General features: G+C 38.1%; 1 protein-coding gene across 3 annotated transcripts in view; it reads right to left on the reverse strand.

The window, feature by feature from the left end:
- The window catches only part of HDAC9 (histone deacetylase 9), a 487,110-nt gene that overhangs the window by 361,122 nt on the left and 110,846 nt on the right, over nucleotides 1-15,142 (reverse strand). The window lies entirely within an intron of this gene.

A 15,142-nucleotide genomic window follows, 5' to 3' on the forward strand; every position in this document is an offset into this window, starting at 1 on the left:
TATTAATAAAACTCAGTACAACATACTGACAACATGTCTAAGTTTCCCACTCTCGATTTTGAAAAAATGCAATGCGTTCTGGAGAGCCAGTAAGTCACCTAAAGATTTTGGGACAAGATGCATCATATACATGCGGTGTACTATTAATTTCTGAGACCGCCTCAAAGAGCATGAGTGCTGCCTTACAGCACTGAGGCTCAGCAGAATGGCTTCTGAACCATACTGAAGCCTACCAGAACCTGCTGAGAAAGGGCTCTGGGCTCCCCTCTGAAAGACAGTTCCTTTCCAAACAAGATGAGCCTTGCAGACCTTCTTCTGAGGAAAAGGATTTTTTTGCCATACTGCCAAATAATTAGACTTCAAAAAATATCCCGCTTTTTTCCAGGGATGAAATGGATGCATTTAAAAAGAAAACAATAGACTCAGCCTCAAACTGTCAAGTAACTGCACAGCTGGACACTCGGGTGTCAGCCCCAGATGTTACCCCGGCCAAAGCTGAGTCAGGGAAAGATGGGCTCCTGAATGCTCCAGGAGGTGTCACTTCTCCACGAGGCTACATAGACCTTTCCAGTTTAAATTTTGTTTTGGGTTAGTTAAATCAGGGGGTTCTGCAATAAACGTTTCTTTATTGGATCCACCAAGAGCACCTTCTGAAGCTCTAGAGCAAAGTCTCCTATTGGATCTTCCAAATGAGAGCACAGGCAGAAGGTAATGAAAACTATGCAGAGAACCATCACATCATTAGATACATATTACAAAATAAGAAAATTATTTCCTAGGTACTCCACTACAGCAAAATTGACACACAGGGCTTGATTTACACCATGCCTGTTGTACTGTGAGGAGCCTCTTAAACCTGCAAAGGCCAGGGATGGTCTCTCAGCTCATTAGAATACACTGCAACAACGAGCCTCAGCGAAAAAGCTTCTCTTTTTTTCCCCATTGGAAATTCTCTCAAGCATAGATAACCAGCTATTTTTATAGAAACTGTGAAAAATAATAATATCTGAGATATCATAATTTACCTTAAGGTCCATGAAGCCTAGAACAGTAGTGTAACAAATTTTTAAGGTAACAAGAAGGACAAACCATAATTCACGCTGGCAGTACTGAAGAGATCGATTTTATTCTGCCTGAAAAAAACCCTGTAGTTCCCAGGAAAGCCAGCTGGGCAAAGGAACTCATTTTATTATAATTTCCATAAGAACAGCAGCATTCACACCTAATTTTGGAGAAAATATAAAATGACAGGGTTTCATTATTACTTAGAGGATTTGGCAGCCATTAGAAACCTCTCGATTAAAGCATAAATATGGGGAAAAAAAAGTTTTCTGAGGCTTTTAGGGAAGTTTGTCACCAAAGATGTGTATTATGCCAAGGAGAGTTAACAACATGTGTAACAATAAGTTCTCAAGGGAAAATGTGCCTCATTTTCATGTGATATTCATATTCATTACCTCTATGTTGTGAAAAAGCATCCAAAGAACAATTTTATCATTAGCTAATATTTTAATGATTATAATGTTGGAGTTTTATACGTAAAGGCAATACGTCCATGCTTTTAAACAGTTAGATTTAAATGTTCCAGAGTTGAGGTATGTGCATTTGGTCGGTTTCTTCTGCAGCTAAAACACCTGTTTGGGAAAGACACAGCAACCTAACACCTGCTGTTCATAGCAACACCCTGAATTCTGTTAGTTTTCTTAGTCCTTGAGGCAGAGAGAGAGGACAGCACAACAGATAGTGCATTTGATTTTGCCTGAGAGGAACAACCTTAAGGTTCCAGCCCTTTTTATCTTAAAAATACTCTCCAAATACCAGCATCTTCCCTGAACACATCTGTGAGATAAGTAGATATAAATATCCCTATGCACCTGATGCAGACACCATGGGACTTGTTCCAAGGTCTTCAAGTATGAAAAACAGAAGGAAAACTGAAAACTACACCTTTGGCAGTCCTCTCATGAAAAAGCAGATGGTTGTGGCCAATGGAAAGAATAAAATAGGATCCAAGGGATGCTTCATTTATTGGCAAAATTATGGACCTGCATGTCTGTCACAAACTGCCTGTATTACTTTGAGATTCCATGTCACTAGAAAGTATAAACAACAAGAAAGTATTTTTATAAAACTATATATGTATGTCTGGGTGCCTCTACTTTCAAAATGTCATTATGCACTGGAAGTTATCATTCTATTGGAACAGAAGAACAATGCAATAGATGGTGGGGGGTTATTTGGGGTTTTTTTCTCTTTTTACACAGACAAATAAGCCTTTTCTTTACAGAAGGATGAGAAGTGGATATATGAATTTAAATTACAGGGGATACCCGATACCTATGATCACTGTCCAAATTACAGTCTAAACACATTATTTCTCACATTTAATTTCTGTCTTCAGAAAAAGAGCTGTAATGGACAGCAAATGCAATGCAGTCACCTTGCTGCCTCATGAATGCGCCATGACTGGAAGGTTAAAGTTTGATGACACCTTGTAGGGGCTGTAACACATGATAAAAAATAATAGAACTGAGTCTATGACAAGGCCCGCTTTATTTTGGGCAAGTGCTTTATATGACAAACATTCATTTCACCCTCCTCGAGAGTTTATATTGAAATTGAGCTTTCTCAGCATTAAACCTCTGGCTGTAGCCCTTCACTGGGCAACCTTGTTTCATTCAGAAACAGCACAAAGAAAGAGCTGGTAACTTTTCCTGCAGAACTGACCTAACACGATGCATCCGCCACCCTCCTAGATCACCCCCCACTTTGTTCTGAGATTTCTGCACATTACCTACCGGCACTCCTCTCCCCCTGCTTTCCAATAGGACAAAGTTAAGTTTCATAAACAGCAAAGTGTGTTAATTTGAACAAAACACAGGACAGCAGTTCTTTTTAGGCAGTAAAGTCCTGTCTGCATATTTTAGCTGTTGCATAATTGTTACCTTTAGCTCATAAACTTCAAGGTCAATGCAAGGTCAAGAGTAGGTGTTTAGCACGTGGAATTCAGAAATGCTGCTATAAGAGGCATACATTATAAATCACAATTGTTTGTTCACATTTGGGTTTTTTTTTCTTACTATCTGGTGGTTTTTAATCTGCCTTCATAAGATGTACATTTACACAGTCCTTTCAAGCTAGAAGTATAATTTATATACTTGGAACACAGACTAACATATTTCTATACTCCAAATTTGACTATTTCCCCTCTAACATCCACATCAAATGTTATAAGTTTGTTTGCTGAAGAGCAGAACCCGGCCACTAAAACAAGGCAGTATTTATTCAGAACTGGTATCAAACATTTCACAAAATTTATGCAAGAGAAAGAAACTTCAGTTACTCAGATTATTACAAATAGTTCTCTCATACTGAAAGCCATGACGAAGTTTACACTTACTTCAATGAAATACAATTGAATTCATATTGCTCTGGCTCACTTCTACATGTGAACTGTAACACAGCACCAGCAGTAACTGCTAGGATAACTTTCCTTGTTTTACATCATGGATATTTTACTTTGCATAGGACAGTAGCACACTGTACAATGTTAAGAAAAACATACAAAGATAATTAGAAGAACACTAACAAAGGGAGTTCACAAACTAAATAATTAAATCTTTGCTGACCCAAGCCTTCGCACAACAGTAGTTCAGACTGGTGTCTGGTTCTGCACTCCCTCCTGCTTGCATGCTCTCGATACCCAAGATACAGCAAATAATGTCATCGATTTCCTTCAATTACATTACAGAGGATTAATTTGCACCCAGGGAATAAAAGGTTGCGACGGTAGCTTTTGCGTCACTCAACAACAGAATCCAGCACTTACAGCATAACTCAGGAGCAACGGGAGGAGGGAAGAAGTCGTTTATTTAGCGTTCTTTAATTCTTTGTGATATAATGACAGTATATCATGATTTATGGCTAAATAGCACATACATTTTTCTCAGGAGAAAAGCCTTTCATAACCTGTTCATTTCTGTGGCACTCAGGAGTTACGAGATCCAAGTCCACTCATAAATGTGGTGTCCTGCCGAAAGTCGTCTGATAGCCTTTTGATTAAAAATAGTTCTATTTGCTGCTGTGTTTTCAAACCATGGGTCAAAACACTAAACCACCAGAGTCTAAAAAAAAGTAAGCTTTAATGATGATGCACCAAATTAGTTACTTCTTTTTTAGAATAGGATCATTGGCTGTTAATTAAGCATTCTTTTCCTGATTTGAAAACATAAAGAGTTGGTTTGCAACACAATAGCATAGGAAGGTCAGTACGGCTACAGGAGAAACCCTATATGCTGTGACAAATCCAATAACCATCAGGGTATTTGGTTCATAGAAATAAAGCGTTTCTTAAAATATTTTGCTGATTTGCTAAGGTATTGGGAGACATTTTGCTGAGTGTGTAGCATGACATTCCCAGAAGGAGATATATTTTATGGTGAAGTTGTCAACAAATTTGCTCGAAGGATAAAAGGTTGGTGCTTACGAAGCAAAGGGTATTTGAACAGGTTGTGCAGCTTGAAGTGCTAAGACTAAAAGAGGAAAGGTGGACAGGAGTAGAAGGATGAAACTGCTTTCTCACCTTCTGCTTCTACTTACAGAGAGAGGGGAAAAAGGTGAAAAGTAGGATTTTTTTCCTCATTTGCTGGACTAAACAGAAAATGTAAACATTCACAAATTGTAATCTCTTTAGTTTTCAAAAAGAAGTAAGGCATCAAGGAAATTATTAATGCTGTATTTCAAAAGATGTGATTTGTGGTAGGGCGGGGAACATCTCATTCCCCCCTGAGCACAGTCGAAAGCAGCATGCAGACACGCACACCCTCCCCAAGAGCTGTGCCAGCATAGCAGGACACACTCACAGCCCCCTCCAGCATCTACCACGTATCACATCTGCACGCTCCCTTCCTTGAAACATCACGGTCAACAGCTATGAAGTTCAATATGTAAATGATGAAATACATTTTTGAGTAGTGCAGATGACTAAACTAAAAAAAGTAGGAATAAATACCGTATCAGAAAGAAAAAGAGTCATTTACTCCAGGAAACAGTTTCAACTCCATGTAAAAGTTTGCAGTTGCAGTTGTAAGGAAGACTTCTGGCTCCCTCTAGGGGTTTCTACCTGCTCCTTTACAAAGCGTGGGGTTTTAACTTACCTTATAAACATCTCCCTCTCTCCTGTCCTGCTAAGGGAGAAGAACCATGTGAGCCTGATGTAACTAGACATGCCAGTAATACATTTTACAGTTTGGGGGAAGAGATGCTTTTGTTCACCCTGTGTGGAAAAGGTAACAGGTTTAATAAGCCCTCCTTTTCATTACCCTAAGAGCAAAAATTCCATGTGCATTTGTTCTTCAATCACAATCCTGTCTGTTAGAAAATATTTCAAATCGAAGCAATTACATCCACACCTTTAGAGTTAATAACCTCACAGCCAAATTCTGATGTGAATCATCACTAATTAGTTTTTCTTCAAGTACCAGCGTCTGTCATATTTATGCACTTCATCACTTCCAGGTTTTGTTCTTACTGTTATTCTGAATAGTGTTAAAACACCTTTTTTTTTTACAAAATTTTCAATTACAGCCCATATTTGTGTTTGGAACCTATCAAACAACACCAAGAAAAGTAACAAATGACTTTGTTGTAAATCCTACTCTAAAGATTGTTATCCAGTTACATCTTCAGCTGGAGCTTCCGCACTGCTAGCACACAAGGAATAAGATCACCACTTCAAATTAAACCAAACAGTAACTTACCAAAAAATAGCAAGAAAGAGAAGGAATGAGATTGCTGTTTGTGACCTGTTACAAAATACTTCTGCTCCCTACACATACGCAAAACAAAGTAACAAGGCCTAAGTATCAGTGTGCCTCTTTCCGTTGCCTTTACTAGGCTGTAGATCAAATAGGTCATCCATACTTTGCTTCTTACAGAACGCAGGTAAGACAGGGCAAAAATGCATCATTTAAAGAAGCTCTGAAGATGTGTTTTTAGGCCCTTTTTAACAATTACAGCCCGGTGTCAATAATGTCATTTCTTCAGGGAAATGACATTAATTAATTAATGTAATTAATTAATCCTTAATCCTAAGCATGTGGATCAAGGCTGGACCATTTGTATGAATCCCTTGCAGAGTTAATCACTTCAGTTCTGGGAGCTCAGCATGCTTTGCATCAGCAGGCAGACAGGAGGCTAGAAAGTACTTCCAGCACAAGTTTAAAACAGAACTAAGCAAAACCAGCATCAAACCCAAGCAAGCTAACACATGCAGTAAGAATAAAAACAACTCTGGGTATTGGTAACTCTGTCCAAATGTATTGCCCAAACATCTGTAACTTGCTTAATTCAAATCTAATCAAAAGTTTGGAAGTCTGTCCAGGGAAACGCAGCCTCACCTCTCAAACTGTGGCACAAGGCAAGCCAAGAAGCAGCAAGGCAACAACAAAGTTATTGCATGCATGCCTACTGCACTTAGGGGGATTAGTAAGGGGTCAGGCTCCCATGGCCGCACCTGCAAAGCTCAACACTATGACATTAGCTAATATCCTGCATAAATCATATTCCTTCTGTTTTAAAAGCAAATAAATAGCTGTGCATGTGTCCTTTGACCTTCATTGCTGGGAAACCTATGCAGTTTATCTTTATGGCAAAGACTATGCTCAGCTAACCACTGCTGGCGGGGCGTCTTTCTACTGTTTTAAGTAGAAATGAAATACAAAGCAGCTATACCCATAAATGTATAGATATATAGATATATATTTTTTTTTAATCCTTAAGAAGTGGAAGAGTCTAAGAAGTGTGAAATAAGGAAATTTTTAAAAATATAGCAGATGATATATATGGACTATACAGTGAGGACTAGAGTAAGAAACCCGTCATAAGACATTTATAGTATAATATCAAAAAAGAAAAAGTCCAAACCATAAGTCCGATTCAGGAAGCACATGAGATTTTGATCTTATTTCATAATATGAGGAGAGAGATGAATGAATTTTCACGTGCCACAGCTTCTGTAGTCTACTTAACATTTCATTTAAATTCAGGCTCAGATCCTAATTACATGTTCAGTCTACATGAAAAACACTATAAAAACAATTATTTACTCTTTACCAGAAACTTGCAAATATCAAATATATAGACATGTTTGCATATTAATCATATTTTAATATATGGAATAATTTTAACCAGATAGAACTGTTAATAGAATTGTTATTATTTATCAGACCTTAAAAATTACAATAGTTTCTTAAATAGCTTCTTTCCTTAGAAGGTCTTGTTAAGAAATACTTAATGGGGGGGTATAGAACAAACACATCATCTTGAAATACTTTGCACTCTAATTTTACAGCAGATCCTTTAAGTCAGGAGCTAGTGAACCATGCACCTAGAAAAATAGCTCATTGGGTTGGGAGGGGTAGGGGGACAAGGCCGGTAGGGGCGTGGGTTTTTTGCTTTTTCAAGAAACCACACACAAATCGGGTGTATGCACACAAAATAACTATTCTGTTATTTTTCTGTTATTTGTTCTGTAGGGACATGGTGTAGCACCCTAGTTAATTGTAGAATCATTTTATGAAATTGAAGAGATTTTAAACAACCTCAGATACTAAGAGGTTCTGACAATCTAGCCAGGAAGGAGCAGAAGATAGACAGGAAGGAACAGAAAAGAACCCATTAATTGTAATCGTCAATTCTATTGATGTATAATAAACACATAACAGGTTTTGATGAAAGTGTGTTTCTCACATAGCCAGAATATTTATGGCAATATAATATAAATAAAATATTTAATATGTTATATTAAGTAGCAGAATAAAATTATTTAAGAATTAGAAATAAAACTAAGACAGGTTTAAAAGTTTAATTCTAGCTTCTTTTCAAACTGACAATAATCTTTATTAAGAAAGAAATATCATTTATTATTTCTACATAATGATGCTGTAAAAATTAGATATTGAATATGACAAAAGCGCATAAACTGCACAAAGCACCACCAAGGTGAGTGTAGCATTACTATAATTTCAAAACCAGTGCACGTGAATGCCCTTACTAACGAATGAGAATTCGTCTTTCTTATGAAAAATACAGCTGTGAAACAGGACTGCAATACAATATAGCCAGGTTTCTTTTGTGCATGGGATTTAATTCTACTTTGAAGTTTAGCAATCCACACTGTATTCCAGGACTATCAATGCTCCCTTGCACAATACCTGGGTTTAGAGGAGAGGTAGACAGCTTATGGCTTATAGGAAGGGACCAGATCAGATCCTCTCTGCAAGCAGAACAAAGGAGGGGAGCGCAAACCTGAGCGTGATGCAGAATCCCGAGAGGTTTGTATGAACGGGTAAAATGAGTTGTCTGAGATACTACTGGGCGGCAGCATTCTTGGGAATGCAAATGCAACTTCTGGACTTAAGCACAAGGCCGTGTTTCCTCTGTTTTATTACAAAAATAAACAGTATATGTAAAATAGGTCCTTTCATTACATCACTAAAACCTACTTTGCTCTGTCAAAATCAACTTAATGTCACAGGCTGTCTTCTTTCTACTTTTCTTCTTTCCCTCTACATAATTTCCTTTAAATTAGATTGAAAGCAAAGACTTGATACAAAAAAACCTGGTTTAGCACAATGAAAAGCACAAGGATATCTGATGACCTGAAAAGCTAGCTTCAGGCATGAGTGGGTTTTAATCAGAATTTGGCAACTGAAATGTATTTGCAGCAGTCTATATGAATCAGCTCAGATGGTGGTTTTACTGATAAAAATGAAAAAGAGCAACAGACACACAAAAGGTTTTCTAAGGCAAAAGTGGTGGGACTGAGTACTGGATTTTTCCCAGTACTCTTATTTTAAGATAAGTCTGACAGAATATCCCCACCCCAGTTTTATAGTAAGATTTCAAAGACAAAAACAAAAAAAAAAAACAAACAAAGAACAACAACAAAACAAAACCAAAAAATCCCCCAAGCCCTAAGACCACGATTTCTGGCAGGAGTTTCTTGTGTAGAACTTAGTTTGCTAAGTCTGTTCTCATATAAGCTAAATTTAGGTAATTAATAAACTAACCTAGAACATGAGCAGAAAATTATTTCTTGTCCTACAAGTACAAATCTATTTTAATTCAGTACTGTTTAGGGATATAGTTTATATGAGCTCACTTGGTTCAAGACTATGTTTTTGATGGATAAGGCCTTCTGCTTGTTCAGCTGTGGAAAAGAGGAATGGAATCCAGGTTGCTGGTGAAAGAGAGTAAATGAAGCTCCTTAAACTGAAGCTTATGGATTTATGACACCCGCTTTAGAAATAAACTTGCAAGAAAAAAAATAATTAAGAAGTATTACAACTCCTGAACTGAGATGCAAAGCCACTAAATAATCATCAATATAAAAAAACATGAACGGAAGTAAAAATAATTTTAAAAATACAGAAAACAAAACCCAACCCAAACCTACCAGAAACACTACAGATTGTGTACCGCATTTTTTCATCTTCAGAATTTAATTAGCCCAACAAGAATATTGCCATCCCTCTCTGCCATACATATTGTCTGTGCATTCACATATTCACATGGATAGGTATTTGCCAAACACAATAAGCTTAAAGTATAACAAACAATAACTCCAATGTATTTCACATTTTTTTCTAAATAGTAGAAAAACTCATTTGGACTGCTTCGAGAAAACTGTATCTTCTTCCTGGCCTAACACACAAAAGTACTTAAATAAAGCCTCGTGTGTTTCAGTTAGTTACCTCCGTCCCTTAAACCCTCTGACCTGTTTGGACCCACTGTTTCCTCCCAGGTTCCAAAAGGTTCTGCAGCACTAGCCGGGACCCGAACCTGGAGAAGAGACTGGGGAGCTGCAAGCTGGGCTTTGCTCTCACCACGCCTGCAGCACCAGTGATGATAATTAGGACAAACTGGAACTTTGTTTGAAAATACTCAATCGAGTAATAAGGCCAGCAGAGGGACCCATACGGCAGAAAGTGCCACGCAGCTATGCAATCGCAAGAAATTTGTACTCAGAGGGTTTAGGGACAGCTACAGAGAGTTTTGCACTGCGTGCCCCCTTCCCAAGGGCTTCCCACAGACTGCGTGCAGATCTTTAAGTGCACTGCCCAGTAGAGATCTCCTTGTGCTGTATCTTCTGAAGAGGGTTGTTTTTTTCTCATTCTTCTCCCCCTCACTGCTGCCATTCCGACTTAACCAGCCAGCCTGGGAAGCAGGGTGACTGAGGATGGCCAGAGCGTGAGCTTGCTGTCCCCTGGCAGTTTCGGTGGCAGGATGAAGCACCTATCCCTCCACAGGCTGGCTTGGGCGAGATGAGAGGTCAGGCAGTCTGTCACTTACTCTGAACTGGCTCTGTCAGACTGCTTTTGAAAGGATGACAGAATTTAACTAGTGTCAGCTTCATTGGTCAGCCCTGGTGTTCCTCAGCCACAGGTCAATGTAGGAAAGCAGCTGGGTAGCATCAGGCACACAAGGCAGCAGCCTTCTCCTGATGCATTCACAGCAGCATCAGGGGAAATGAGAAGGCAAAAACGCAGCAGAAAGACTCAACGAGCCTGTCAAGCCACAGCAGCAACTAATCAGATCAAGCGATTAAGACATCCTGGTAAGCATGAGGAAGGCCTACCTCAACACTCCCTTACTTCATGATAACAAAGGGCAATAATCTGCAGTTCTAGCTACACTATTAGACCTGTCACCTCACTGTGGCAAATTCAGTGCAAGGCATTAGGTAACATTTTTTGCTTCAGTTCTCAGCTTGCACCACTAAATGTCATTAACATGCCTTAATTTTATATCACCACTAACTTCTATGAATCAGGATCAACACTTCCTCCTTTATTTAAAAAAAAAACAAAAAGCTTCCCACCAACACAAAACGACAATAAATATGCAATTCATTATCTGGCAATCATAAGCACAATTTCACAGGCCTGAAAAACTCTGTTCCATAATATCTGACAGTCTTCTATTCAACAGAATTATCAGGAAAGTATAGAAACCATCCTTCCACCAAAATAAAACACTTGAATCCTGAGACACTCAATAAATATAGTGTTTCCTTTGAATGTCAATGTTGCTCATATAACCACAGCTATGAAAATAAAATATCAGCACTTCACATAGAGTCAATGCATAATTACTGTCCTTTTCTGGCATGATATTCAATTCTTAGCACTCTTGACTTAGAACACTGTTGAAAAGTAATAGAAAAATTGTTTAATAATGACTATCAAAGTCAAATTAAGTTCACAGTAACCTATGCTGAATGAGAACGCAGTCTTATGCTTATAACAAGCTAGCTGATAAACCTATGAAATTACCACAAGTTGTTTAATGAGTCTTACGAAGGCAGCGTGACTGTTTAGCTGCCTGCCTGCAATCACAGCCTAGAACGTGCTCCTCTGCTTTTGAAAAAATGACATCACAGTATTTAAAAAAAAAAACAAAACAAAACAAAAAAAACACCCCACAGCTTTTAATCTCAGGAAAATATCACTTGTTACAAGTTTTGGGTTAACAAATACTAACCGTAAGGAGCACCCTGCACCAGAATTCACCTGCACACTGGAATTTACCTGAACAGCCACACACGACGTGCTTCAAATAGAGTCTCCAAATACTAGGGCACCTGACAGCGAGTTCAAAGTAATTTTGCATTTTTGGGACGCACCAGAGAAGACTGCCATTTTGTGCAAACAAGGGATAAATGACAAAGAGAGGGCAGTAATGATGTACAGGCTACGTTGTAATTTTAACCTGTTGTAACTGACTAGTAATTCGCTCTTACCATTTTTACTGTCACAAGCATTACTGGAGTTTAATATTAAATACTCTCTGGTACAACTCAAATAATATGTATCTTAATTTCTTTTTAAAGCAACACTGACAGTTTGGATATTAATTTGTAGTATTTTCTGTAACATCTATCTGGATGCCTTAGGTCACCATAGTGATCCCGTGACTAATATCCATCAGAAATTTCCCAGAGTAATTCCACTGTGAGTTCTAGCAACTAACCACTTCTGACCAGATCCTTGCTCAATGTAAATTGGATAGAGCAAATTTAGATGAGATATGAGCCATGTGTCTTTGACATAAAACTAAAGAAAGTTCCAGACATCTGCCTCAACAGGATTTTGTTCAAAAAAACACTCCTACATGCCAGTTATAAATACACAGAAGGTTATAGATATTTATTCTGAAAACATATATTTGATAAAGATGACCTCCCCTGCAGAATGAATTGGAAAAGGTTGTTGGTGGGAATATGAACCATGGAAATAAAAAAGGGTGCAGACAGCATTAATTTTGTTAGATCGGGGCTTATGTTCCAAGAAGGACTATGCAATGCAAGCAAACTGGCAGGATCTGCATATATATATTTTTTTTTTTTAAGATTTAATAAAATACAGAATTGTGCCGTCTGTATGTAAAGCAATGTAATTTAACTATCTGTGGCTGTAGTTACACCACCATCATCAACTGCCCACATACATATGGTATGGAAAAATGCTGTACAGCCTTTAGTTCTTCAAACACATGGGTCTGTACTGTCTGAGCTTTCTCTCACTACAGAAGGAAAAGCGACCTGTCCGTATGTGGGGTTTGTTCCAGCCGGGAGATGGCAGCAGGAGGCAGAACGACTGCAGTGCCTCCGTCATTTATTTTGTGTATACGCTCGTATGGTCCCAAGATCAATGTTAACAAAAATATCAAAAGACTGGAGGGAAGAAAAAATCATTTTTCAAGGTCACAATATTTACAGTTCCGCTGAACTAGTAAGCTTGCGGTTTCTGATACTGTTAATTCAACACCATGAACGGCAATTAAAATTAACAGAAGAGATGATAGACTTATGGTTCCTATGGCGATCCCTGACTAGGAGATAGTAAGCGTGGCTGACGTTTTACCAGTTGCTTCATGCCATCTAGTGCACAAGCAAGGAATTTGTTTTACGAAAAGAACAGAACAGTCCCTCCCTTTTACCCCTCCTCCTTTTCTTCTTTATCGATAGGTCCCTCTGACGTCTATCATACAACTTTTCAGACTGCCTAAACAGTACCGGGACTCCTCGTGGAGCTGTGTTACCTCTTCTCTGGAGTAAGTGTTGCAAACTATTCATCTGGCAGTGCCATCACCACAGCCACGCTGCTGCCACTGCACTTGACCCTGCTGTCAGGGAGGTGGCAGAGGGGACTGGTTTGCATTGAAAATGCACTACCTGAAGCGGGTGCTCACCAGTAAAACAATCCCATCCAATGGTACTTATGCTATTTTCTCAGACTTGTGGCTACATCTAACCCATTTTGTTTTGGAGGAAAACCAGGTGTAGTTATTAAATGTAAATAAAATGTAAATATTCAGTGAATATTCAATGACATTTTAAAAAAATGAAGGGAGGAAAAATAAAAAAAATATTGCATATGAATATATTAGAATGAATTCCAAAACAGTAATGACAGCATCAAAAAGCAGGGCAGAAGAGCAAGCAAGTGAAAGACTTCTGGCACTATTAAGAGACCTTCCTTAGAAGAAGCCATGGCATAGATGGAGTCTGTATTAGAAGAGGTTTTGGAGATACTAGCGGAAGAAAGCCCATATTATGGTATTTGCCATACATCTACTGAAACAAAATCCAAGCAAAGGAAGATGAAAAACAGGATAGCACTCAACCATTGGGATAACGAAGAAGTTTTTCAAGGGGGCAGTATTTTGTTTTGCTTTGTTTTATTTAATAAACAGAAATCTTGTGTAATACTTATGAATACATTTAAAAAGTGCCTAAAGATAGGAAAAGAGAGAAAGCAAGCTCAGATGAGGGAGGCAGTTTAACTTGGGCTATAAAGAGGGAGAAGTCAGGAGATGTTGAGACCACAGGGGAGTGGCTGGAAATCAGTTTAAGAAAGATCATCCAAAGCGGCTGGAAAGAAAATATATGTGGAAAAAAACCCAAAACATTAGAGGGATGAAAAGAGAAGGCTGCATCTCATCCTTCTTTTAGGATATTAAGACCTTGGCAGAGGATAAAAACTTAACAATGGAAACAAAAACAGAGAATAAACAGTCAGCTGCAAGGTCTGGCAAGTTCTTCTCCAGCAAGTATTTTCCAAAATTAACAGAAAGACATCAAGCACTGTGTTTTGTATCTTTGCTTTTCTTCACAAAAGAGTGCTCACCACTCTGGCAGTGTGCTGCTACCCCTTGTCCTACCTCTGGCCCAAGCAGCCAGACCCCTGCAGGCAAAACCTAACACAGGTTCTCCAGGCGGGAAGGGGCTTAAATGCATCATTTAATAACCAGAGAGCATAAGGCCTGACAGTAAATATGTCCTAAAAGCCACAGAGATGAAACTACTAAATGAAAAAACAAATACCTTGGTATTGGCAGCAATGGGTTTCAGTGAGCTGATCTTAAAAAAGCTGGGAAACAAATTTTATTTTCAACAACATATTAACGCAGCAAACATTTTTCAAATATAAGTATGCTGAAACACACAGTTTCATAAAGAACAGGCATTTTCTTAGTTTATTACTATCATATTATGACTATTTTGAAAAGGGATTTAAATGTTACTGAAAGAGTCTTCACAAAACCTCAGGACTTCTTTCTTCCTTTTCCATATACTAAGCTCTTTTAAACAAAGCAAGATGAGATATGCTAAGAATTTATCTCCACAGCAGTCATTTCAGACAGAATCAAAATTTCAATAGGATATGAAAAGCTACTTAAAAAGAGTAAAGTGTGAATTTTCTCAGGAGGAAGGAAGACAGCTGATTAGTTTACCACGTAAGAAAAAGAAACCATATCTTTGATTACAGAGCACTGTGGGCTTAAAGCTAAGCAAGAGAGATCCTAGTTAGTCTCACTCGTTCTTGAGAAGCTTAAGAAATGCCATCACCAAAATATTTGACTTAGTCTATCAGAATAACTGAAGTAACATATACATGTTAAACTCATGCTTAAGAAGGACTAATCTAAAAACTGTTTTTAAACATTTAAAATCAAAGCATCTTATTGAGATAGGTATTTGCTAAGTCTCACCTTTAGATCATCTGTGTAGATGTTGTTATGAAAAAGAAAAAAAAAAAGGAAAAGCTCTTCTTGTAATTTTCCAGATTTTAGGTGA

The sequence above is a fragment of the Phalacrocorax carbo genome, chromosome 2 (genome assembly GCF_963921805.1).
Source record: "Phalacrocorax carbo chromosome 2, bPhaCar2.1, whole genome shotgun sequence".
In the NCBI taxonomy this organism is placed as follows: domain Eukaryota; kingdom Metazoa; phylum Chordata; class Aves; order Suliformes; family Phalacrocoracidae; genus Phalacrocorax; species Phalacrocorax carbo.